A 27,232-nucleotide genomic window follows, 5' to 3' on the forward strand; every position below is an offset into this window, starting at 1 on the left:
TACATGGGGTGGAAGGCAAAACCAAGATCCACTAGGATCAACATGCGAGGGCAGAACCACATGTAGTGTATATGCAACATTTCATGCATGAAAATACAGGGGGATGGGGAGATTGAGACTTGTGAAGGTCCCAGTAATATGACCCTGAGATCAGACAAGTCATCTGCTGCGCCCTCATGTTCTTTGCCATGTTTTACAAGGACATTAACCCAAAATAAGAGGGAAGATGATCAGATATTCTCATACCTGTAAGTGATCCAGCTCCATAGAACGTTGCTCAAGCTTTTTCTTCCATCACAACCTACAATATAAAGCTATGGTTACAACTAGGACTTTGCGTCCGTAATAAATGCAGTGTGATGTGGAGCATCAGTAAAGCCAGTAGGCATTGTCGTCAGAACCTCCATGAGGCTTGGAAGACCATCGTGAGAATGAACATCACTTGCAATTTAAAGACCTTTTAAAAAGCTATTGATCTGCAGCACTGAAAATCTTACCTCAGATCCCATACTGACGATTTGTGTCCCGCACCCATGTTGTATCTAAAAAATAGAAATGCAAAATTCCTATAACTGAACTCTCCTGGTCAGAAGATCACATGCTTTTGCTGCCATCTTGATCAGACAAGTAGATGGCAAATATTGATAAAACCAATAAGACTAATGCACACAAGGAAACACTTTGCTGTCTTATAAGTTTTACTATAGCCTTAGAGACCAAATGGACTTTAAAACTGGATTCTTAGTCCACGGCATAAAAGAAAAGCCTAAAGGAAATCCTTGTATCACCATCCCCTAAACCTGCACCAGGCATAACAGGATGACCGCCAACGGCTGTCCGGGCATGCTGGGAGTTGTAGTTTTGCAACATCTGGAGGTCCACAGGTTGAAGACCACTGATGTAGGCAGTGTTTCCCCACAGACATACAGCCTCCAGCCATATACAGTGTATGGCTGGAGGCTGTATGCCTGTGTACTGCCCACTTCAGTGCTCCGACCACCACTCGGGATCGGTGGTCGGAGCATCGAAGATGACGTGCCACTGGTCACTTACCAAGTGTCTTCCTCTTTGCCGATCCTCCGGTCCTTGGCACCTTCGTTTCCATGGGCGCATGCCTGGTTTGCCTGTCCTGTTGAGACCTCCCCCACCAAACCCCTGGGACTGACTCACTGAACCCCCAGGGTTCGATTGAACCCAGGTTAAGAAACACTGGTATAATCTAAAGTAAGAGATTAGATGGAAAGAATAGTTTGAATAATATCTAGATACACCGGGTCTTTTGCTATGCAGAGTTCTTATAAAGTCACCATATTCTGCATAAGAGATCATCAGTAGTTGCGCCTGCGCCATTTTTTTTTTTTTTTTATTTTTTTTGTAGAAAAAAGAAAATGACTTGCAGTGGTCAGAAATTTATCAAGTGCGAAAGTCGCATCACATGAAGAAAAGCTACTATATTTACTCCAGCTCAGATATGGAGCAGAACAAGCCACTACCAAAGGAAAAAAAAGAAAACTTGCTTACCGTATATACTCGAGTATAAGCCGACCCGAGTATAAGCCGAGACCCCTAATTTCAACCCAAAATCCCAGGAAAAGTTATTGACTCGAGTATAAGCCTAGGGTGGGAAATACCTCATCCCCCCCTGTCATCATCCAGACCCGTCATTAACATCCTCATCATCCCCTTTTCATCATCCCACACATCCCCCCTTCATCATCCCCTTGTCATCATCCCACACATCCCCTTATCATCCCACACATCCCCCCCTTCATCATCCCCTTATCATCCCACACATCCCCCCTTCATCATCCCCTTGTCATCATCCCACACATCCCCTTATCCCACACATCCCCCCTTCATCATCCCCTTGTCATCATCCCACACATCCCCTTGTCATCCCACACATCCCCCCCTTCATCATCCCCTTATCATCCCACACATCCCCCTTCATCATCCCCTTGTCATCATCCCACACATCCCCTTATCCCACACATCCCCCCTTCATCATCCCCTTGTCATCATCCCACACATCCCCCCTTCATCATCCCCTTGTCATCATCCCACACATCCCCTTATCCCACACATCCCCCCTTCATCATCCCCTTGTCATCATCCCACACATCCCCTTATCATCCCACACATCCCCCCCTTCATCATCCCCTTATCATCCCACACATCCCCCCTTCATCATCCCCTTGTCATCATCCCACACATCCCCCCTTCATCATCCCCTTGTCATCATCCCACACATCCCCCCTTCATCATCCCCTTGTCATCATCCCACACATCCCCTTATCCCACACATCCCCCCTTCATCATCCCCTCATCATCCCACACATCCCCCCTTCATCATCCCCTTGTCATCATCCCACACATCCCCTTATCATCCCACATCCCCCCTTCATCATCCCCTTGTCATCATCCCACACATCCCCTTATCCCACACATCCCCCCCTCATCATCCCCTTGTAATCATCCCACACCCCCCCCCCCCCCTTCATCATCCCCACACCCCCCCCCCCCCTTCATCATCCTCTTCTCATCATTCGCCCTCAGTGGTCTTCAACCTGCGGACCTCCAGAGGTTTCAAAACTACAACTCCCAGCAAGCCCGGGCAGCCATCGGCTGTCCGGGCTTGCTGGGAGTTGTAGTTTTGAAACCTCCGGAGGTCCGCAGGTTGAAGACCACTGCGGCCTTCAACATCATCCAGCCCCCTCTCACCCCCTTTAGTTCTGAGTACTCACCTCCGCTCGGCGCTGGTCCGGTCCTGCAGGGCTGTCCGGTAAGGAGGTGGTCCGGTGAGGAGGTGGTCCGGGCTGCTATCTTCACCGGGGGCGCCTCTTCTCCGCGCTTCCGGCCCGGAATAGAGCCGTTGCCTAGACAACGACGCATCTGCGTCGTTGTCAAGGCAACGTGACTATTCTGAGGCCGGGCCCGAAGCGCTTAGAAGAGGCCTCCCCGGTGAACATAGCAGCCCGGACCACCTCCTCACCGGACCACCTCCTTACCGGACAGCCCTGCAGGACCGGACCAGCGCCGAGCGGAGGTGAGTACTCAGAACTAAAGGGGGTGAGAGGGGGCTGGCTGATGTTGAAGGCCGCAGTGGTCTTCAACCTGCGGACCTCCGGAGGTTTCAAAACTACAACTCCCAGCAAGCCCGGACAGCCGATGGCTGCCCTGGCTTGCTGGGAGTTGTAGTTTTGAAACCTCTGGAAGTCCGCAGGTTGAAGACCACTGCGGGTGGGGGAGTTCACTCGAGTATAAGCCGAGGGGGGTGTTTTCAGCACGAAAAATCGTGCTGAAAAACTCGGCTTATACTCGAGTATATACGGTATGTGAAAAAAAAAAATCATCAACAGGCTGAAAGCAGTTGATAAATAAGTCACACAAGCAAAAAAATTGTAAAAAATACATAAGCAAACATTGATAAATGCCCCCCATAGAGGGACATCTATCAATATTTGCTTATGTATTCCTTTTTTCTTTACTTGTGTGACTTATCAACTGGTTTTAGCCTGTTGATAATTTTCTTTCACGTAAGCAATTTTCTCTTTTTTAACTTTGGTAGTAGCTTTTTCTGCTCCATGTTTGAGCTGGAGTAAATTTAGTCAATTTTTAACCCTGTTGCAACTTTTTTTTGCGCAGTTGCAACTGTCGCAGTTAATACCAGTCTACCTGTAGTCCATTTTAAGATTACTACTACGTTGCTAAGTTTTGGAAAACTTGCTTTTCTCGCTTTCCAGTCAAAATGTCGCACAGAAAATTGCGCAGTCGCAAAAAAAAAAAAAAAAAAAAAAAAAAAAAAAAAAAATTATAAAAACAACTAAATCGCTTGATAAATGCCTGTCATAGTCTAGTTAAGTAATAGTGGTTTTTGAGTCCATGAAGTTCTTCTGTATAAACTTCCTTATTGTATATGTGGCTGTAAGCAAAAGTTTTATCTACTTCTGCAGTCCAATTGTGTATTAAAAGAAAAGTCCATTCTTACCCAAGGTTTACCAATGTTCTGCCATGTCTGTGCGCGCAGCCGTATGAGAGAGACGGTCTTACCAAGGATGCAGCTGCACATTAAAGACTTTCTTAGTTGGCTGGGACTCTTAGTGCCACAGAACCAATGGATGTAGACACACACTATAATGTAGGGCAATCGTGCCCAATATTTGCTAACATGGTGGTGTTCTGTGCACCAAGCCATTCTCAGCCTCTTTGAAGGACTAGGTCTGTTTTTATAACCAAAACCAGGCTCAGCTGAGGCTTGTTCTGGACTGAACAAAAAATCTGGTCTGGATTGTTTTAGGTTGGATCAAGAATAATAAAATATAAATAGAGAGGGTATTGGATTGGAGAGGAAGAGTCTTGATTTATTTTTGCAGTTATTATTTGTATAAGGTGCATATTGTTTTTTTTGGCATGCACGCATATTCACAATATAATGAAAATAACGCATTGTGTGAATAATGGTCGTTTTCCATGTTCTGTTTTTTTCTATTTTTTAACAAACAATGAATATATTATATGATACATGTATTTATGTGACGGCAGAAATATTACAATATATGTATAACAGTTGAGTTACTTTTCAATAAGGTATGCATAATACAATGGGTTAACTATTTGCAACCAAAACTGCTGCACATCTCCACAATTGTGGTGATTAGAGATGAGCGAACTTACAGTAAATTCGATTCGTCACGAACTTCTCCGCTCGGCAGTTGATGACTTTTCCTGCGTAAATTAGTTCAGCTTTCAGGTGCTCCGGTGGGCTGGAAAAGGTGAATACAGTCCTAGGAAAGAGTCTCCTAGGACTGTATCCACCTTTTCCAGCCCACCGGAGCACCGGAAAGCTGAACTAATTTATGCAGGAAAAGTCATCAACTGCCGAGCAGAGAAGTTCGTGACGAATCGAATTTACTGTAAGTTCGCTCATCTCTAGTGGTGATGTGTTAATATTGAGGAAGTTCCGGAGTGTGTCATACATAGGTAAAAAAACATAATGTCATAAATATATATATAAAACACACATAGAATATGCATCCGAAAATAGATCCATGCTGAAGTTCTTTTGATTGACTTAAAGGGGTTCTCCGCCCCTAGGCATCTTATCCCCTATCGAAAGGATAGGGGATAAGATGTCAGATCGCGGGTGTCCTGCCGTTGGGGACCCCAGGGATCTAGGCTGCAGCACCCACCTGTTGCGGCTTCAGCAGCGCTGGAGACTCTCATCCTAACGCCTCCCGACCACGGTGACAGGAGATCGTGACGTCACAACTCCGTCCCTGTGTGACATAACACCCCGCCCCTTCAATGCAAGTCTATGGGAGGGGGCGTGACAGCTGTCACGGGGCGGAGTTGTGACGTCACGATCTCACGTCACCGTGGTCGGGAGCCGAAGTCTCCGGCGTTTCCGGAAGCTGCAACAGGTGGGTGCTGCAGCCAAGATCCCGGGGGTCCCCAGCGGCGGGACCCCACGCGATCTGAGATCTTATCCCCTATCCTTTGGATAGGGAAGAAGATGTCTAGGGGCGGAGTACCACTTTAAAATTTATGAAACAAGAGGTTTATCGAACATGTTTGAAATTGATACTCACCTGAAAATCCACGTCATGATTTCACCACCGGAACTTCTAGGAACGTCAATCAGAGGCGTTCCTACACTCAGGCATGTGTTTTCATTTCTTGTTTTGCTTATAGTATATAAGGACGCATGAGAGTCAGTGTTGTGCCATGACTAAGAACCATGTTGGTTCAAAACGCGTCAGCGTTTCTGCTATGCTTTTAAAATCCCCTTTTTAGGTTTTCATTTTTTGCATAACATTTTAATCATGTGAATTACATTTTGGACTTTGATCCTATTTTTTGGGAGCTGGAATTTTCATCTTTTCTGTTGCCTGTTCACACCAAGTATGCGGCTTGGCTATTGGTTCCGTGCTTCCAAGTAACTACAGAAATTCCTCCAATTCAAAGAAACCACAGGGTGGTGAGCTGGTCTTTTTTTCTATGTACGCATATGATTATTTGTATAAACTTTGTATGGACGTTTCTCATTTTTGCGAAATTATGTACCAAGAGAGATATAAATATAGATAGAAATAACTTTAATCGAAAGAATTGTTTAAATAGGTGAACAGGAGATAAGTTTATTAGGCGAAGGGTTGCTAGAAAAAGTGGGAGGGGATATACTGGTCTATCATACACAATTACCCTGCCCTAACGGCATGTTTCTACACCTGTTGGTTTTGTGGCACTTAGGCTATGTTCACATGGGGAATGTCCGCATGGAAAATCTCCATGCAGAGATTCTCATCACAGCGGAGCGCCGACCAAACATGCCGACATTAGGACCACTCGTCTCATAGACAGCAATCAATGCATTTCCAATAGGAGTCCCCAGAAAGAATAGACATGTCTATTCTTTCTGCGGACACCAGTTTTTTTTTGAATTTCCATGTCAGATGTTTCCACGTGAACAGTGCAGCAGAATCCCACTGAAATCAATGGGACTCTGCTGCTGCAGAATCTCCCTGCGGAATACCGCACAGAGTCTTAGCCAGTCGAGAAAGTTCTCACTGTTCATCGGCAGCCCGGGTAATGGTAGGTTCATACTGCATTAAGTGCCCCCATCAATTGCATCCGTCAGCATCACAACGAAAAAGGGATGCCAATGTATACCATTTACGGGAGCAGCGGACCCCATGGAACTCTATGGCCGAAGAGTAACCAGTGAGTTTATTCTGAACTATTTCAAAGTACTTGTGGGGAGTGTTTTTTGTTTTACTTTTTTTTTTTTTTTTTTATAATGTGTTGTGTTTTTTTTAAATATACTTCACAGGCTTTGTAGTGGAAGCCATCTTAAAGACGGAATCCATTACTAAGCCAGGGCTTAGCATTAGCTCCAAAAGCTGCTAGAATAGCCGAAATATCTGGAACCAACAGGCTTAGAGTGTCAAAAATGGCACTCCTGGGCCCTAGGCAGTAACAGGCTGATGTTATTTAGGCTGCGGAGAGCCAATAACAATGGTCCTCGCCCATCCTGGTAATGTCAGGCTGTTACTGATTGGTTGGTATCTGGCTGAGAATGAAAATATGGGAAACCTCACACTTTTTTTTAATATAAATTAATAAATAAATTAACAATGACAAAAAAAATTGTTATTTCCCGTAATTTCATTCTCAGCCAGATACCAACCAAAGAGCAACAGCCTGACGTTACCAGTGCTTGGCAGCGCAATTTACTGTAACACTTTTGTTACAGTAAACCAGCTGGTTATTACAGGTTAAGTTCAGCACGAACCGAACACTTTCCAGCATCTATCGGATTAATGGCAGACATCAGCGTGATCACTGAAGCCATTATCAGTAAGTCCCTGGCTGCTGACAGCAGTAATAGCTTAAAGGGGTACTCTGGTGAAAACCTTTTTTCTTTTAAATCAACTGGTGGCAGAAAGTTAAACATATTTGTAAATTACTTCTATTAAAAAATCTTAATCCTTCCTGTATGTATTAGCTGCTGAATACTACAGAGGAAATTATTTTCTTTTTGGAATGCTCTCTGATGACATCACGAGCACAGTTCTCTCTGCTGACGTCATTATAATAATAATAAAGCTTTATTTATTGTTGTCCTTAGTGGGATTTTAACCCAAGTCTCCAGCACTGCAAGTCAGCAGTGCTAACCACTGAGCCACCATGCTGCCCTTAGCATACATCTGCTATGCATCTGCTATGCATGGTTGCTAAAATGGGCAGAGATGTCAGCAGAGAGCACTGCGCTTGTGATGTCATCAGTGTTCCAAAAAGAAAGGAATTTCCTCTATAGCATTCAGCAGCTAATAAGTACTGGAAGGATTAAGATTTTTTAATAGAAGTAATTTACAAATATGTTTAACTTTCTGCCACCAGTTGATTTAAAAGAAAAAAGGTTTTCACTGGAGTACCCCTTTAACTGCTATATAGCAAACGCATAGCTGTGCCACAAATGTAAGTTAATCGCTCCAGCTCTGAACATTTACTACCCATGTCCTAGTTGAAAACATTTACCTATTGGAATGCGTTATACCTGATCCATCAATATTCACAAATGCCTTCAATTCTTATTTTCACTAAAAGTCACAGAGAAATTAGCTTAGTCAGACATGTGGCTTTTCCAGCGCCTGTCCCTGCAGTCCCCTTCACTCAAAAGCCTCGCTCCAAACATCCCCAAGAGCTTTAGGTGGAATTCCACTTGTTTTATGTTTTTTTGTTTGGGAAAACCGCCAAGAAAAACGCCAATTCTGCTACATGGCGTTTTTTCGGCCAAAAAACGCTGCAGCCAGATGTTAGCTGTAAATCAATGAGAAATTGCAAAATTATTTTTTTACTTTCAGTTTGGCTTTTTTTTTTGTTTTTCAGCTCATTGCCGGTTTTGCAAAATCACAGCATGTTGAGCCTATGGCTTTTTTCCCCCTGAAATCGTGGATTTTTTCTCCCATAGAAGTCTATGGGAATAAAAAAAAAGGGCCAAGAAAAACGCCATGTGGGTTTTAACTTTGGCGTTTTTGGAAAGCGGTTTTTAATATTTTTGGGACTTTAGCGATCCAAAAAAGTGATGGTGATACCTTAATACAGTAGTGATGGAAAAAATTGTATTTAACAAAATGTATCTTTTTTATTACAAAATCTTTATACATTTTTAAACAGGGATCAATTTATGTGGGCGGGCAGGGCACTAAAAATGTAGTCGACAATAATAAAAATGTAGTTTGTGTGTGTTTTCACTTTTTTATTTTTTTTAGGTAGTAGAACACACTGTTCCATGATGGGAGTAGTAGTACCTGTATTAATTGACAGATTGCCCAGGGTCTGTTGTGATTCTCCTGTATAATTCCCACAGAGAGATGGTTCCAGCCAATCACAACTCTCTGTGGGAAAAATTAATATGGGTATATATACATCAGCGCAGGGGACCATAGAAGAGTGGCCGAATCTATACATTTTACAGAAGGAAACATCACAGCGGATGTCACTCCTGACACCCGCTGTGATCATCAAGTGCAGGTACTACTGCTCCCAACATGGAGCACACTCTGCTCAATGCTGGGAGCTGTAGTATCTGCATTAATAGACAGATCGCAACAGGTGTCAGAAGTGACACCCACTGTAATCTGTCTGTTAATGCAGGTACTACAGCTACCAGCATGGAGCAGAGTGTGCTCCATGTTGGGAGTAGTAGTACCTGCCGTTAAGGACAGATCACAGCAGGTGTCACTCCTGACACCCAATGCGATCGTCCTTTCTATTGCAGAGATGTGGAGCAGCTCTATACAGCGCTCGCATCTCTGCACTATACTCTGGCCGGCCAGAGAAATTAAATTCACATCACTCATTCATATTTCCCGCTGAGAGCAGGGATTGGCTGCCACCATCCGGCCAATCACCCCTCTGGTTGGAAAATATGAATGAGTGAGGTGAATTTCTATTCACATCACTGGCCGGCCCGAAGTACAGAGCAGAGATGCGAGCGCTGTATAGAACCGCTCCGCATCTTTGCTATATTATGGATAATTGCATCGGGTGTCGGGAGTGACACCTGGGGTAATAAGTCCATTAGTACAGGTACTACTACTCCTATCATGGAACAGTGTGTTCCATGTAGTGTTGAGCGGCATAGGCCATATTCAAATTTGCGATATTTTGCGAATATATGGACGAATATTCGTCATATATTCGCTAAATTTGCATATTCGTAATATTCAACTAGCATATGATCATTTTCGTATATGCGAAAATTTGCACGCCAGTCTTACACAGTAGTATTAGAGTCTTCTTTACACCACACAAGCTGGAAGCAGAGAGGGGTGATCACTGTGATGTGTACTGTGAAGAAAAAACAAACAAATATTCGTCATTACGAATATATAGTGCTATAGTCGCAAATATGCGATATTCGCAAATAAAATTCGCATTGCGAATATTCGCGAGCAACACTAGTTCCATGCTGGGAGTAGTAGTACTAACTATAAAATGTAAAAAATAGAGAAAAAAAATGTGAAACACACACTTTATTAAAAATTGATTACAATTTTGTTATAAAAAAATGTCGTTAAATACATTTTTTCCCATCCCTACTGCATCCTTTTAATTTTACTTTTTTGGTACCCACCAAATTTTGAAGAAAAAAAAAACCGCCAAAGGAGCCAAAAATGCAATTTACACTCAAAGTCCTGTCACAAACCCTCATCATACCAAGTTACCTGCAAGGAACATGATTCTTGACTCCTAGCAGTCAGCGTGGGGTCCCAGCTGTCATTTTGACAGCTAGGTTCGCGCAATCCTGACATAGGGGCCCTGTAACGAGCAATCAGGCTGACCCTGTTAGAAGATGCCAGCCAAGCCTAAGGCTCCATAGTTACCGTTGATTTATAGACTATAGGCGGTCACTTAGGGGTTAAGTAATAGGTCATCTTCTGATTACAAATTCCCTTTAAGGGTCTGTTCACATATAAATAATCTGCTGTGGATTACCTGGATTTGAAATTCCACTTGTGGATTATGTTGTTGCCCTTTGATTTAAATGGGTAGCCACCTAATCCGCTAGTGGGTGCTGTCTCTGAGACAGTTTTTCCTGACATAGTTCACGAGTTCTAAGTGTAAAAATGAAGAAAAGGAGAAATGGTTGTTGTGTATTATTTTAATGTTAATAAGCCTTAAAAATCCGGTAGCACATCAAACAAGCAGTTAGTTACTAAAGGTTACTGCATGTCGCCTTAAAACTACTTCCATACATTCCTAGCAGTGTTATACAGGGCTTTAGAGCTCTTAGACAGTGTCAAGCCATGTTAACACGATGGAATTTCCGTGTGGAATTCTGCAGAATAATTCTGCAGCAGCAGAGTCCCATTGATTTAAATGGGATTCTGCTGCACTGTGCACATGGCGGAAATCCCGATTCCGGAGTCAGCAGAAATGACAGACATGTCTATTTTTTCTGTGGAGTCCGCATGAAAATGCATTGCCATCTATGAGACGGCACATTTCTGAGCGCAGGCAGAACATGCCGGCGCTGCAATGTCTGAACATAGCTTTATAAATATGTTTAGGGGCTTATTTCATTGCGATTTGCAGCAAACTAGTTCAACCAGAAATGAAATTAATTTTGGGATAGTTCAGTGAGCTCGGCGAGAACTCTTCAAAAGTTCACTCATATCTAGAGGAGATTCCCTACTTGGGTATATACTAATCCTACCAGTTTACGGGAAATATTTTAGAACCCCTTGAAAGGGGTACTCCACTGCTCAGCATTTGTTCTGAATGCTGTAGCCAGCATCGGGAGCTCGTGACGTCGTAGCCCTGCCCCCTCATGACGTCACACCCCGCCCCCTCAATGCAAGTCCGTCACGCCCCCTCCCATAGACTTGCATTGAGGGGCGTGGCTATGACATCACGAGCTCCCGGCTACAGCGTTCGGAGTACCCTTTAATGGTTCTACAATCCTTATGTCTCTCCTCCGGATCTCATTAGTGCCCAGAGACTTCACATAAATTACAGCAGTCTTGGGTTGAAGAACAATTTGTATGATACCATACCTCCCCCATTCATATACTGTATTACCTGTAGTCTCTTTACAGTTTCTACTGGAACATAGGATGCTCCTCAAATACAAAAAAATTCTCATCATTTCCCATTGACTGACACTCTCTCAAAGTACTTTACTGCTCACCTCAGGGTCACTAGTATCTAGTTTGCTACGACGCTTCTAGGCCTCCTCATATTTTTTTTAGATGGGGTATCCTGAACTAAAGCACAAATGCATGTCCTCCAGTCCAATATTCTCTCCTTATAGAATAGATGCCACAAGAGACTGTATAAATATGGGCGAATATCTCCTTTCAGGGCTAGCTTCCTGGTTCTATTGTCACAGCATAAACTATTATGAATAGGTAAGAGGTAAACTTCTCAAATGTATCACAGCTCATATAACCCCCTTTTTAAAATGGTCATATTTTATTGGTATGCATTAAAAGGAATATAGAAATCCCATACAAAACTAAATAATAAAACTCAAAACCAAACCAAATTACCACCACCTCCAGGTTTTGTATGGGATTTCTATATTCCTTTTAATGCACACCAATAAAATATAACCTTTTTAAAAAGGGGGTTTTATACATACAGTTTTATACATTAGCTTCCTGGTTCCCCTAACACAAAGTTCTCACCACGGTTGCCTCCTCCTGAAGTTTGAGGCTGAGGTAGATGTCCAAAGGAGTCCCATAAGGGAGCAGCAATGTCTTCCAACCTAAGGTGCTTCAGAGCTGTGAGGGCACTAATGCATAGGTAGGGCAATACCTATGCAGTTATCATGTACTAGTACAGTCAGACATCTACATTATTCTACATAAACACAAGCGGATTTCACTGATGAACAGATAATGCAAATTTCTGACAGAATCCAAGACTGTGGATATCAATGGTCTACTAAGGAGTGGAATTTCAATCCAGCAATCTTCAAACAGTGACCAGAAGAAGTGTTGTAGTCCTGCATATTAGGATATCATGAGTATGATAAAGTGCTGCTTACTGTGCCACTCACATCAGGCTCTGTCAATTGACAAAATCCATCAGTCATCTGGAAAAGGTCTTCCCTATACCCAAAGTGTACCGACAGGAGAACAACAAATTTCCAGCTGGAGTAGACAAATTCTTTATATTCCTTCTGTGGACACTGGAATTTTAATTTCTGTGCTGGAAACATCTGGCCCCACTACCAATCATCTTTGATAAAGCTAGGGATCCAGCGAAATGTCAGGGTGGCAGTGTGTGAAAATTTTTAAATTCATGCTTTGTCTCATAGCACATACATCCTAACAAGTACTGACTACATGGGTAGGCACAGGGCTAGCCTGCTACTCCAAAACCATGATTAGACAGTTACCCTATATAACCTAGCATCTCTTATGGGGGAGTGGATGTACACAGTTATGTCAGTTAACAGATTGTGGCTGTTTCCACGGAAATTGGTCATTTGGTTGTTAGCGTGCATGAAGGCATTCACGTTGGTGTTAGACTGCATATGCACATGAACTTGGCTTAATTGGTTTCCAAACCCAGCGACAACATAGGGGGTCAAGTGAACGATTTTAAACACTAGCATATTGAGGGAGATTTATCAAGACCTGTCCAGAGGAAATGTTGCCAAGTTGTCCATAGCAACCACATTGCTTCTTTCATTTTGGAAAAGGCCTCTGAATTATGAGGACTGTAACAGTGTTGCCAATCAATAGGGGGGGAATCAAAACCTGTGCAAATTTCGATAAACCTCCCCCATTGCTACACAGTTCTCATTTATGGCACTGGCATCTGAAATTGCAGCAGTGAGCCGATACATCTAAGACTTTTACACCATAGTCTGGGACCCTTTAACATCACAGTAGGGGAAGTGCAGTGGACCAACCCATGCCCTGGGGTGTGACAATTAAGTAGAAAGAAACAGATGACCTACAGAGCATGTGTTTAAGTGGTCATAGGGACCCTACATCACTAGGTTTTACACACTTAAAGGCTGTTTTCAGTCATTACGATTTCTACTTTCCCAGTATCACTAGGAAAATGGTTTCATGTAACTGTCCAACAGACTTTTAAATGGAACCGACAGGTTGGGCACTGAGGGGCCTAACCACAGCAGGACTTACTGCTTCACAAGGTCAGGAAGAAAGAGCTAGCATTTAACCCCTGGACATGTTTTAATCTAGTTATCACTTGTCTGGGCACTAGTTATGGATTATAAAATGCTTCTGCAAGCGTTTTCTAAGATTTACAATTAGATGCCAAAGCCAGCATTTTGGTACCAAACAGCGCAAAAAAGTTGCATGAAAACTTTTGTATATTTTCAAAGCAGCACAAGAGACCTTTGAAAGTGAATAATATTGATGTAACTTGACATTAGTCCAATCACCCCCAACTTGCAAAATGTTTTTCAAAACCACTTACTATCTAGTATGATCTTAAGGGAATTTGCTCTGGGTCACTCAGGTGCTAACGGTTTTGCTAAGACTCCTTACTTTGGTAAACTCCGCTCCGTAGTGGAAGACTGCATTGAATGAGATCTGGTGTCCATTGTCTTGTAGGCGTTGAGAGCGCAAGAGATGAGAACCAGCAGTATTTTTCCTCCAGTTAACTCATTTTAGTGGATTTGGCAAACAGTGCTCCTACTGCAGATGTCTGTTGGGGGTTGTAAGAGGAGATTTTGCATATGCAATTTGGGTAGCAACCATTATAATCTATACAAACACTTCGCTCAGTATGTATTGTAATGGCTGCCAGAACAAAAAAGGTACCACTACTCCCATGACCAGCAAAGTACAGCTACTTTCAGTATAGGGTATGTTCACATGGGGAATTTCCATGAGTAATTCTGCTCGCTTATTCCTCTCCAATTCATTCAGCAGTGCCATACCCCATAGTATTCAGTTAACACTGAGGAAATTCCGCTAGCAGAATTCTGTCACAATTCCGTTCCACATGAAGAATGAACATGTTTTCTTCATGGGGAAATCGCGTCCTAACCATTGAAGTGAACATAAGTTTTGGCAGTCTGCCACGCTTCTGCACATTACTGTGTGTCCCTTTCCTCTTTCATTTCCACGTAGAACTCAGGGGAATTCTGCATGAAACATGCGTTTTGAGCTAATTTTTTAAGCGACCATTCTGCTCACACCTTAACCAGTGAACATACCCTTACAGGGCAGATAGGCTCAGATGAAGTGCAGAGCTGTACAAGCTTACAGCTGGGAAATAGGACAATTCTAGAGTGGATAGAATTCATGTCACGAGCAGCAGGGGCTGTTTGCTGTATCTGTTTACAGCCTTCAATACAAGATCACCTACACTTGCCAAAAGAGATTGGAAATCAGAGATATCAAAAGTAAGTTTTCACTCAAGTACCGAAGCTATGTTTCATTAAAATATAGTAAGGGTTCATGTATATGCCTTGTGCTTACCCATTTTAACAGGCATGGGTTTTAGCCATCAATCTCTATTTACCCACTGCGCATGCGCAGTGAAACGCGTTGCATTGTTGGTAATAAAGTCCGACGGATTTTATCCTGATCCTGTGTCCTAATCAGCATCACGAATCCTTGTCTGAACGAAGCTTTTTCTTCTACATTATCCTACTCTTATCCAGGAAGGGTGCAGATGGACCCCTATATAACTACACACCTGTACCATTGTTGTGTATGTTGTTACATAACCTTATCCGGTAAGTGGTATTGAATTCCCCTATCTTACCATCTACGTTACTCCACCACGAACACCTTTGCTTTTTGCGACTAATAAGTGGGTCGGTGTTCCTATGCATTATATGTAGTTTTGATGCTTGTGTAGGTGCAACTTAGGCAGTAAACCACCAGCATTAACCATGGCCACTCCAGCTGGTGACTGCTGATAATTACAGGCTGAACCAGGAAGCTGCAACTCCAGGACCAGCCTGCAATGATACATTAATGTGGTGCCAACACTGCTTGTATGAGCCGTCTTATAGATTGCCAATCACATTAGTGTTACAAGTTTAGGGCCCATCAGATCACACAAGCTAGGTGATCAGAAACATAAGCAACTGAATAGTTATGCAATTGTGTATTGGTCTTAATCTAGAACAGAACCTACTGCTTGCTTTGTTTTCCCTCCTTGAGTTAAAGCAGTTTGTGGAGTTGAGGGAATACTGGAGACATGTGAACATGTTGCCATTATAAATCTTATGTGATTAATTTCTAGATTTTAGTAGGTGCTGTTCCCCCATTGGAATCTATAGACTTGCAAATCTCATTTACTGAAGTCAGACATTTAAAAACAGGTTGAGTTTATTCGGCAAAGATTATACAAAGAAATGCAATAGCCCAATGGCAGAGTCTTGCATTTGGACCAAGTGGAAGCTGGGTGTTCTCTACTGCAATCCAAATCCCTGTAGAAACAAAAAGTCTGAATTAGGATTGTAGCACTGGTATGACCACAGTAGCAGACACTTCATCTGTCTCAGAGTATAAAAATGTTCTCACAGCAATTCAAACAATGTAGGTAAAATATAACATCACTGACAGATTCAAACATCAGTAAAACTTGTTGGGGGGTAACTTACCAGTTTGACAATGGTTTTACGGCTTCATAATCCTAGGACAGCCTTTTCTCCATATTAGCCTGCTCTGGAGTTTGCTGAACTTTTCAGTCTTCAAGACCTGACAGGAAAGGCCAAAGTTAGTGACCATTGAACCAAGTCTTCTAATACCCCAGTCTACTGCATAGGCATCAGCAAAGCCATTCGGCACTATCGTCAGAGCCTCTTCTGAGGCTTGGAAGACCATCGTGAGTAAAACATCATTTGCACTGCATAGTTCAGACAGCACCCCCCCCCCCATTATCTTATAACATGGAGATCAGTTACCTTTGAACATTCCTGCCCCATGTCCTCCAGCCAACACCTTCTCCATGAGCCTATGGGATAAACATGAAGTGATCAGAATGATTTGCTTTTACGTAACAAAAAATTTCAATGAGCTGTTCCAGGCTTTTAATGTTGTAATTTACAGGAATATGAGAACATGGCTGCTATTGAAATTAAAGGGACTAATTTGCACCACCACAATGACAGAAGCAGCCATGTTTCCCCATTTCTGTAGAATGGCTTTAAGTGAACTCAGCAGTCAGATCCATAAAGTTGTGTCATCACAATTCAGGTTTGGGATAGACTCATCATCGTTCCATTAAAGCTGCACTGATTGATAATCCTACATGGGGTGGAAGGGCAAAACCAAGATCCACTAGGATCAACATGCGAGGGCAGAACCACATGTAGTGTATATGCAACATTTCATGCATGAAAATACAGGGGGATGGGGAGATTGAGACTTGTGAAGGTCCCAGTAATCTGACCCTGAGATCAGACAAGTCATCTGCTGCGCCCTCATGTTCTTTGCCATGTTTTACAAGGACATTAACCCAAAATAAGAGGGATGATCAGATATTCTCATACCTGTAAGTGACCCAGCTCCATAGAACGTTGCTCAAGCTTTTTCTCCCATCACAACCTACAATATAAAGCTATGGTTACAACTAGGACTTTGTGTCCGTGGTAAATGTAGTGTGATGTGGAGCATCAGTAAAGCCAGTAGGCATTGTCGTCAGAACCTCCATGAGGCTTGGAAGACCATCGTGAGAATGAACATCACTTGCAATTTAAAGACCTTTTAAAAAGCTATTGATCTGCAGCACTGAAAATCTTACCTCAGATCCCATACTGATGATTTGTGTCCTGCACCTATGTTGTACCTAAAAAAATAGAAATTCCTATAACTGAACTCTCCTGGTCAGAAGATCACATGCTTTTGCTGCCATCTTGATCAGACAAGTAGATGGCAAATATTGATAAAACCAATAAGACTAATGCACACAAGGAAACACTTTGCTGTCTTAGGGTGCGTTTCCACTTGGCATATGTGGGAAAAAATTTGCAGCAGTAGGAAATACGCTGCGTATTCCTTGCTCACCCTACAAAGGGCTTTCCGGCGGCAGCCCTGTGTGTGCAGTGAGTTTTGGAGGCGGGGCAATGTGCCGACATTATTGATGTGCTGCTCCGCCTCCAAAACTCACTGCACACATTGGGCCGCCACCGGAAAGCCCTGTGTATAGTGAGCAAGGAATATGCAGCGTATTTCCAGCTGCTGCTGTAAGATTTGCGCAGCATGAAATACGCTGCGTACATGCCAAGTGGGAATGCACCCTTAAGGTGGGTTCACACAATGTTTTTTCAAGTACCGTTCTTGTATATGTTCTCATTATAGAAAGTGTATAGAACTGTATTGAAGACTATAGTCAAACAATTGAAAACTGTATGCACCCAGTGCAATGTTTGCTTGCACTATGGCTTTTTCCTGTACTCAAAACTGGTTGACCACGGTTTTGTCTGGTTTAAATTGTATTGCAGCCGCACACTTTTTAACATGGACGTCAGTGGGAAATGCACATGCATATGTTCCATATGGGAAACCATATACGTTTTACCTTGCACATATGCATCCTAAAGTAAAAATTTCACATATTTTAAATAAAATTTCTATTTGTTATTATTAAAAATGGACAGAACTGTAAGCACTTTTAAACACAGTATACGGTTTAAAAACCACATGATTTACTTATCCCCTATACAGTTCTGTTTTTTGCCACACATTTTCTTCAGAAAAACTGATTGTAAACAGTATAGCAAAAGTGTGGTGTGACCCAGCCTTATAAGTTTTACCTTAAGAGACCAAATGGACTTCACTGGATTCTTAATCCATGGTGTAAGAGAAAACGTAAAGGAAATCCTTGTATCACCATCCCCTAAACCTGCACCAGGCATAACAGGATGAGCTTTCAAGGTTGTGCTCAGTGTCATGAACTCAGCAGTCAGATCCATAGTAAAGTGTCATCAGACAGGTCAGGTTCGGGATAGACTCATCATGGTTCATTGTACTGAGCTAGCTTCTATCCAGACATCTCTTTATAGTCTAAAACTATACAATCACTTAAAGGAATCGCCTCCATCCACCAAAAAAAAAAAAAAAAAAAAAAATCACATCTTATTGATGCAAGCCCATGAGTCACCATAGACCTGACAGCAGCCTGTTCATGTAATCAGAAGTGAGGCCAGGACCTGCATCTGGAATCCATACAAAAATATGGCAGTGTGAAAGTGGCCTTAGATCAGCACTTACACTGCTGTGACCCTGATGCCATAACACCTTAAAGGGGTACTACCATGGGATTTTTTTTTAGTCAACTGGTGCCAGAAAGTTAAACAGATTTGTAAGTCACTTCTGTTAAAAAGTCTTAATCCTTCCAGTACTTTTTTTTTTTAAAGAGAAATCCAACGAAATGCATTTCCTCTTACATGATCAGTCCTCTCTGCTGTCCATAGCAAACATATGCTGCTCTGGACAGTTCCAAGAATGGACAGAGATGCCAGCAGAGAGGACTGTGGTCATGACAGGAAATTCATTTCTTTTTTGGATTTCTCTTTATTATATACAGCCCCTAAAAAGTAGTGGAAGGATTAAGATTTTTTTTAATAGAATGATTTACAAATCTGTTTAACTTTCTGGCACCAGTTGATTTAAAAAAATAAGTTTTCCACAGGAGTACCCCTTTAAGGCAATGTTTCCCAACCAGGGTGCCTCCTACTGTTGCAAAGCTACAACTTTCAGCATGCCTTGACATGCTGGGAGTTGTAGTTTTGCAACAGCTGGAGACACCCTGCCCTAAGATTTTACATGCAGCAGCATACAGACTATGGGAGTTGTGCAAATGCTGCTTGGTTTGCCCTCTTCATACCTGTGACTGATCCAGTTCAGTGAGGACGTCTCATCCAGCTTCTCAGGTGTCCTGATGACAACCTACAACAAAAAGCTATTACTACAAGCATTTGGGGGGAGATCAATCAAAAGTGGCTGAGGAAGCATGGTGCAGTTGCCCATGGCAACCAATTAGATGAATTTTTTAAGAGACCTGTGAAAAATTAAAGCCATCTGATTGGTTGCCATGGGCAACTGCCCCACTCTTCCTCTACACAAGTTTTGATAAATCTACCCCTTGTTGTCCACAGTGTATCTAGTAGGATGTAGAGCATCAGTAAAGCCAGTAGGCATTGTCGTCAGAGCCCTCTATGAGGCTTGGAAGACCATCGTGAGAATGAACATCACTTGCTTTGTAATATTTTTTTTAATTCAATCTTGTCCTAAAAGTCTTACCTCAGCTCCCATCCTGATGTGAAAAGGACCGCCATGGTTTTACCTAATAAAAAAACCCATAAGATTATTATGCCATCATAACAGACAAGCACTGCTATAGGCCAAGTCATCAAAGGGCCATAGGTGGGAGATTTATCAAAACCTGTCCATGGGGAAAAGATGCCCAGTTTCCCATAACCAATCAGATCGCTTTTGTTTTTAAAGGGCTTGTGCAAAATCAAAGATGCAATCTGGTTGCTATGGGCAACTGGGATTCTTCCTTTGGACAGGTTTTGATAGAATTCTGAACATCATAGGGGAGATCTAACACTCCCAAGGGCTATAGGACATTATACTACTGCAACACCGATGCTAGACAAGTCCACTAATGCCTATGAGGAGCCGTGCATCGAAGAGTCCACGTAAGACAAGGCAGTAGTCTAAAGCACCAGGTATACCGTTTGAGTTAGACCATGAACTCAGCAGTCAGATCCATAGTGAAGTGTCATCAGACAGGTCAGGTTCGGGATAGACTCATCACGGTTCATGTAAATTCAGTATACAGTGACAATCCAGGTTAGGGCTGGTTCACATCACGTTTTCTCCCATAAAGGAGAGCATTCGGCGGGGGGAGCTAAAACCTCGCACTCCTGTATGCCTTTCTATGCCCTCCCGTATATAATTCAGGCCAATGAGCTGGCTGGCTCACTTTTGCGCTGTATGCGCTTCTCCCCTGACCTAAAACTGGTCAGCCATGGTTTTAGGTCCGGTTGTAAAAGCGCATACATTGCAAAAATGAGCCGACCGGACATGTCACACTGGCCGGCTCATTGAAATGAATTACATACGGGAGCGCGAGGTTTTAGCTCCCCACTGCCGTATGCGCTCCCTTATGGGGAAAAAAAGTGATGTGAACTCAGCCTTACACAGGCTTGGTTGGATCAGTATTGTGACCTGAGCACTATGTACAAGCTTTTTAGCAGGATGCCAAGATAACACCTCATCTTAGGAGGCCTATCCCTGCACAGTAAGTGCACACTGATCCTGTAGATCAGCACATGGTTAGAGCCTACTGACAGCTGAGGCACTGCGGTAAATACTGCACAAGAGATCACTGGATCATCCATCCCCAACCCACAGTTGGGCCTACCCTGGTGACAAAGCCCTGTTACACTAAAGGAGTACTCCAGCATTTAAAAGTGTATCCCCTTCCTATTTCCATGCATTCTAAAGGAATCCTCCACTGGAACACTTTTAAATCAACCAGTGTCAGAAAGTTCAACAGATTTGTAAACTACTTCTATTAAACACAAATCTGAATCCTTCAGGTACTAAGCTGCTGTTATGATCCACAGGAAGTTCTTTTTGAATTTCCTTTCTGTCTTACCACAGTGCTCTCTACTGACACCTGTCTGTATTAGGAACTGTCCAGAGTAGGAACAAATACCCATAGCAAACTTCTCCTGCTCTGGACAGTTCCTCACATGGCCAGAGGTGTCAGCACAGTGGTCAGACAGAAGAAATTCAAAGAGAAAATTTCCTGTCAAGCATACAGAATCTTATAAGCACTAAGGATTAAGACTTTTTAATAGAAATAATTTACATATCTGTAACCGTCAGTTGATTTAAAAAAAAAAAATCTAATATACATTTCTTCCAGTGGAGTACCCCTTTAATGGGAAGCTGTTGATGCATGAGTGCTGTACTTTTGTATCTAATTCTCCCATAGGGAATACAGGAGCAGGTACTTACCCTTTGCTCCATGCAGTAGGGCAGTGTTTCTCCAATTAGAGTGCCCCCAGCATGCCCAGCCATCCTTCGGCTGTCTGGGCATGCTAGGGGTTGTAGTTTTGCAACAGCTGGAGGCACCCTAGTTGGGAGAAACCCTGCAGTAAGGTGTCAGAGGTCAGGCACTATAACTTAGACATCTGCAGCAAAATACAACTTATCCCCTATCCACAGGATAGGGGAGAAGTGTCTGCGCCAGATCCGACCACTGGGACCTCCTGCACAGGGCCACAGCTCTCCCGTGCAGGAGGCATGCCGGCCACATGGCAAAAAACAGACGGCACAGTATAGGAAAAAGTAAACTATGCGTTTTTAAACTGTACTGTACATAGGAGTGCATACAGTTCCATCCGTTTTTATTAGAAGTGTACTTTTTATTGAATATTTTGTCCATTTTTAATGGGAATGTTGGGTGGGGACTTTAGGATGCAAAAGCGCATGTGCAAAGTATAACCTGTATACAGTTTCCTGTATGGAACCATATACATGTGCGTTTCCCATTGGTATCCATTTTAAAAACATATGCGGTTGCAGTATGGTTTTTAACCTGGAGTCAAAACCGCATGTTTTTTTAACATGGATGTAAATGGGAAACACATGTACACAGTTGCATATGGTTTTTACTTTGCACCAAGTACACTTTTAATAAAAACAGATGGAACTGTATGCACTTTTATAAACAGTACAGTACAGTTTAAAAACAGTTTACTTTTTCCTATACTATTCCATCCTATTTTTGCCATGTGGCCGGCATGCCTCCTGCACGAGAGAGCTGTGGCCCTGTGCAGGAGATCACAGGGGGTCCCAGTGGTCGGATCTGGCAGACACTTCTCCCCTATCTGTGGATAGGGGATAAGTTGTATTTTACTGCAGATGTTTAAGTTCTATTGCCTGACCTCTGACACCTTACTGCAGTGTTTCTCCAACTAGGGAGCCTCCAGCTGTTGCAAAACTACAACCCCTAGCATGCCCAGACAGCCTTCGGCTGTCTGGGCATGCTAGGGGCTGTAGTTTTGCAACAGCTGGGGGCACTCTAGTTGGAGAAACACTGCCCTACTGCATGGAGCAAAGGTTAAGTACCTGCTCCTGTATTCCCTATGGGAGAATTAGATACAAGTACAGCACTCGTGCATCAAAATGTGATGTGAACCCAGCCTTAGCCCATCAGCCATTTAAGGGCTGCGCACGATCACAGAGGGTCAGATCTCTTGCACTTCACGGAGCATAAGATAAGTACCTGTTCCTGCATTCTGTGAATTGGAGCTACACAAGTACCGCACTGCTGCATCTCTAGTCTCCCAGAGAGAATGGAGATGGGTGGGATTCATTTTTATGGAGTACCCCTTTAAGGTTCAGGAAGCAGGGCATAGAGACACATGTGGCACCAACCTCTCCATCCAGTCTAAAGCTTTGCCTGTTAAGTGTTAATGGCTGGAGCAGACCTATAGAAAAGGACTTTGTGCACCCCCCCCAAAAAAAAAAAACCACACACATATATACATTATATATATATATTCTATCCTGACAGTTATTCCCCATCCTGTGAATAAGTTAGTCTTAAAATTTTGGTAACTTACTGTAAAGCCATTTACCACTAAACCAGTCTGACCCCTGCAAGTCCAGAACATCCCTCTTATTGCAGCCATTATTGGAATAAAGCTGCTCTGCAATAAGTCCCCATGCACACAATGCAATTTCACCTTCTATTCGGGTCACAGATGTCTATGGATATAGCAGAGCTCAGCCCCTGGAAAAACCGCGCACTACAGTAACGTATTCCTAGCAAGTCTGCTCCTCTAGTGTACCGCTATCTATCCTTCCTATATAAGGCGCAACAACCAGGACACCACGGAGCACTCACCTTCCCTCAGAGCACGCCGCAAGGAAAGAGGCCCTCCTACAGCTACGGGGTCGGTTAAAAAGCATCCACGGGCGGAAATTAGGTCATGGGCCTGGCAGTGGGCGTGTCCTCTTCACATTATAGCAGTGGGGGTGAAGCTCGGCACGCCGAGGCCATTATTGGAATTTGTAGGCGGTGTCTCAAGACTGACGTCATTCAAAGCGCTAGAGGTGATGAAGACGTGTCATTATTGTCTGCAGTAGCAGCCATATTTGTGAAGCCCAGTAATTCTGGTCAACTCTTGGAAATGAAACTTTGTAGGGCTTTTTTTTTTTTTTTTTACGTAAACCTGTTATACATACACATTCATATGTATACCGTATACTGTCAGTCTTATATGTACACTAAAGCAGTAACCACCCCTGGGGACTTATTAAAAGTAATGATAGAATGGAATTCCCCATAGACTTTAACAGGGAAGAAAATAATGGACCCGAATGGAATGCCCATAGAGAATAATAGAAATGTAAAATTTGAATTAGAGACAAAAACTATAGCAGGTGTACTCTCCAATTTAAAATTAGGATTAATTCCTTAACCCCTTAAGGACTCAGGGTTTTTCCGTTTTTGCACTTTCGTTTTTTCCTCCTTACCTTTTAAAAATCATAACCCTTTCAATTTTCCACCTAAAAATCCATATTATGGCTTATTTTTTGCGTTGCCAATTATACTTTGCAGTGACATTAGTCATTTTACCCAACAATCTACGGCGAAACGGAAAAAAAAATCATTGTGCGAAAAATCAAAGAAAAAATGCCATTTTGTAACTTTTGGGGGCTTCCGTTTCTACGCAGTGCATATTTCGGTAAAAATTACACCTTATCATTATTCTGTAGGTCCATACGGTTAAAATGATCCCCTACTTATATAGGTTTGATTTTGTCGCACTTCTGGAAAAAATCATAACTACATGCAGGAAAATTTATACTTTTAAAAATGTCATCTTCTGACCCCTATAACTTTTTTATTTTTCCACGTACGGGGCGGTATGAGAACTCATTTTTTGCACCGTGATCTGAAGTTTTTATCGGTATGATTTTTGTTTTGATCAGACTTTTTGATCACTTTTTATTCATTTTTTAATGGTATAAAAAGTGACCAAAAATGCGCTTTTTTTGACTTTGGAATTTTTTTGCGCGTATGCCATTGACTGTACGGTTTAATTAATGATATATTTTTATAGTTCGGACATTTACGCACGCGGCGATACCACATATGTTTATTTATTTATTTTTTACACTGTTTTATTTTTTTTCATGGGAAAAGGGGGGTGATTCAAACTTTTATTAGGGAAGGGGTTAAATGACCTTTATTAACACTTTTTTTTAAAAATTTTTTTGCAGTGTTATAGGTCCCATAGGGACCTATAACACTGCACACACTGATCTTTTACACAGATCACAGGCGTGTATTAACACGCCTGTGATCAGTGTTATCGGCGCTTGACTGCTCCTGCCTGGATCTCAGGCACGGAGCAGTCATTCGCCGATCGGACACTGAGGAGGCAGGTAAGGGCCCTCCCGGTGTCCTGTCAGCTGTTCGGGACGCCGCGGTCCCGAACAGCCCGACTGAGCAGCTGGGTCACTTTCACTTTCGCTTTAGAAGCGGCGGTCAGATTTGACCGCCCCTTCTAAAGGGTTAATACCGCACATCGCCGTGATCGGCGATGTGTGGTATTAGCGGCGGGTCCCGGCCGTTGATGAGCGCCGGGACCGACGCGATATGATGCGGGATCGCGGCGCGATCCCGCTTCATATCGCGGGAGCCGGCGCAGGACGTAAATATACGTCCTGCGTCGTTAAGTGGTTAACTCCTTAAGGACCCGGGCTTTTTCCGTTTTTTCATTTTCAATTTTTCCACCTTAACTTTAAAAAATCATAACTCTTAAAAATTTTCACCTAAAATTCTATATGATGGCTTATTTTTTGCGTCACTAATTCTACTTTGTAATGACATTAGTCATTTTACCCAAAAATCGACGGTGAAACGGGAAAAAAAATCAATGTGCGACAAAATTGATGAAAAAACACAATTTTGTAAGTTTTGGGGGCTTCTGTTTTTATGCAGTACATTTTTCGGCAAAAATGACACCTTATCTTTATTCTGTAGGTCCATATGGTTAAAATGATACCCTACTTATATAGGTTTGATTTTGTATCACTTCAGAAAAAAAAAATGAATACATGCAGGAAAATTTATACGTTTAAAATTGTCATCTTCCAAAAATGCGCTATTTTGGACTTTGAAATTTTTTTGCGCGTATGCCATTGAACGAGCGGTTTTAAAAGCGGTATATTTTTTATAATTCGGACATTTCCACACACGTCGATACCATATATGTTTATTTTTATTATTATTTACACTGTGTTTATTTTATTCTTGGAAATGCCGGGTGATTCAAACTTTTATTAGGGGAAGGGATAATTGAAAGGGTTAATGATTTTTTTTACACTTTTCTTATGCAATATTATAGCTCCTATAGGGGGGGCTATAACATTGCATGTACTGATCTTTTACACTGATTGATCCATCTCTATAGGAATGGATCAATCAGTGTTTTCGGCGATTGAATGCTCAAGCCTGGATCTCAGGCTTGAAGCATTCATTCGGCGATCGGGCTGCGCAGGAGAAGGTAAGAAGACCTCCTCCTGTGCTACACCTGTTCGGGATGCCGCGATTATACCGCGGCGATCCCAAACAGCTCCCTGAGCTAGCCGGCAACTTTCACTTTCCTTTTTAGCCGCGTGGCTCAGCTTTGAGCGCGCGGCTAAAGGGTTAATAGCACGCAGCACAGTGATCAGTGCCGTGCGCTATTAGAGGCGGGTCCCGGCTTCACTATGACGCCGTGCCCGCCGCAATATGATGCGGGGTCACCGTGTGACCCCGCGTTATATCGCAGGACTGGGACCCAGGACGTACCCATACATCCTTAAGAGGTTAAAGACATGTGCTGTAATTTTATGGCGCTCCAGCGAGTAACATTTATGGAACGGCTTTGAAGTGAGCGCAGGAGCTGCGCTCGCTACATATACAGGTGAGCTCCAGTTGCTATCAGCAGCCGGGGCCTCACCGATAATGGCGGACATCAACAGTCCCACTGATGTCCATCATTAACCCTATAGATGCCGTGATTAATGCTTATCACGGCATCTATAGCATAACTGGAAGTTGTGGTGGTCTTATGAGACCTCCGCTGGGCAATCACAGGGGTCTGAGAAGCGCAAATGGCCACCGGAGGTCTCTTACCTCCCTCCAGCATGCAGGTTTGCCAAGCTTCTTGTGCAGCCTGGAGAGCCAAGCTATACAAGAAGATCGCTGATAGTACTGATCAGTGCTATGATATTACATAGTACTGAACAGTACACAGCAATCTAATTATTGCTATTAATAGTCCCCCATGGGGGCTTAGAAAGTTTAAAATTAATATATAGATTTTTTTTTTATATATATAAAAGCCCCCCCCCTCAAAAAAATATAAATTATCCCCTTTTTCCATTACAAAAATAAATGTAATAGAAGTAAAAAAAAAACTACTGCATCTATTTAAAAAAATATGCTTATTATCGCGCACGGTGAACAGTGTAAACATAAAAAGTTCCAAACACCAGCATTGCTGATTTTTGGTCACTGCACATACAGTATGGAAAAAATGTATAAAAAAGGATCAAGAAGTTCCATCAAAACTAATGTGAGACAGATAAAAATTACAGTTCACAGCGCAAAAAATTACCCTCATACAGCTCCATATACAGAAAAATGAGAAAGTAATAAGGAGTCAGAAGAGAGGACAATTGTAAACATACTTATTTTT

At 42.6% G+C, this 27,232-nt stretch overlaps 1 long non-coding RNA gene and 8 other non-coding genes across 10 annotated transcripts; all 9 read right to left on the minus strand.

The window, feature by feature from the left end:
• Window positions 1–360: 360 nt before the first annotated feature.
• Window positions 361–447, minus strand: LOC130294723 (small nucleolar RNA SNORD35). Its single transcript, XR_008848598.1, has one exon. It is a non-coding gene; the product is annotated as a small nucleolar RNA SNORD35 (small nucleolar RNA).
• A 15,367-nt stretch (window positions 448–15,814) lies between these two features.
• LOC130294040 (uncharacterized) lies at window positions 15,815–23,582 on the minus strand. 2 transcript variants are annotated; one of them, XR_008848364.1, is made up of 8 exons: window positions 23,383–23,582; window positions 19,755–19,797; window positions 19,339–19,400; window positions 17,254–17,298; window positions 17,003–17,057; window positions 16,415–16,464; window positions 16,112–16,208; window positions 15,815–15,937 (listed from the first exon to the last, which is right to left on the minus strand). It is a non-coding gene; the product is annotated as an uncharacterized LOC130294040 (long non-coding RNA). The 2 variants fall into 2 exon arrangements; XR_008848365.1 differs by lacking the exon at window positions 23,383–23,582 and adding an exon at window positions 23,222–23,242.
• LOC130294721 (small nucleolar RNA SNORD34) lies at window positions 16,002–16,075 on the minus strand. Its single transcript, XR_008848596.1, has one exon. It is a non-coding gene; the product is annotated as a small nucleolar RNA SNORD34 (small nucleolar RNA).
• Window positions 16,270–16,356, minus strand: LOC130294727 (small nucleolar RNA SNORD35). Its single transcript, XR_008848601.1, has one exon. It is a non-coding gene; the product is annotated as a small nucleolar RNA SNORD35 (small nucleolar RNA).
• Window positions 16,664–16,731, minus strand: LOC130294736 (small nucleolar RNA SNORD50). Its single transcript, XR_008848609.1, has one exon. It is a non-coding gene; the product is annotated as a small nucleolar RNA SNORD50 (small nucleolar RNA).
• Window positions 17,117–17,203, minus strand: LOC130294724 (small nucleolar RNA SNORD35). The gene has a single exon (XR_008848599.1). It is a non-coding gene; the product is annotated as a small nucleolar RNA SNORD35 (small nucleolar RNA).
• LOC130294732 (small nucleolar RNA SNORD50) lies at window positions 18,405–18,474 on the minus strand. The gene has a single exon (XR_008848605.1). It is a non-coding gene; the product is annotated as a small nucleolar RNA SNORD50 (small nucleolar RNA).
• Window positions 19,624–19,711, minus strand: LOC130294722 (small nucleolar RNA SNORD35). The gene has a single exon (XR_008848597.1). It is a non-coding gene; the product is annotated as a small nucleolar RNA SNORD35 (small nucleolar RNA).
• Window positions 20,210–20,279, minus strand: LOC130294735 (small nucleolar RNA SNORD50). The gene has a single exon (XR_008848608.1). It is a non-coding gene; the product is annotated as a small nucleolar RNA SNORD50 (small nucleolar RNA).
• Window positions 23,583–27,232: the final 3,650 nt, after the last annotated feature.

This window comes from Hyla sarda, chromosome 10 (assembly GCF_029499605.1).
Source record: "Hyla sarda isolate aHylSar1 chromosome 10, aHylSar1.hap1, whole genome shotgun sequence".
NCBI lineage: Eukaryota > Metazoa > Chordata > Amphibia > Anura > Hylidae > Hyla > Hyla sarda.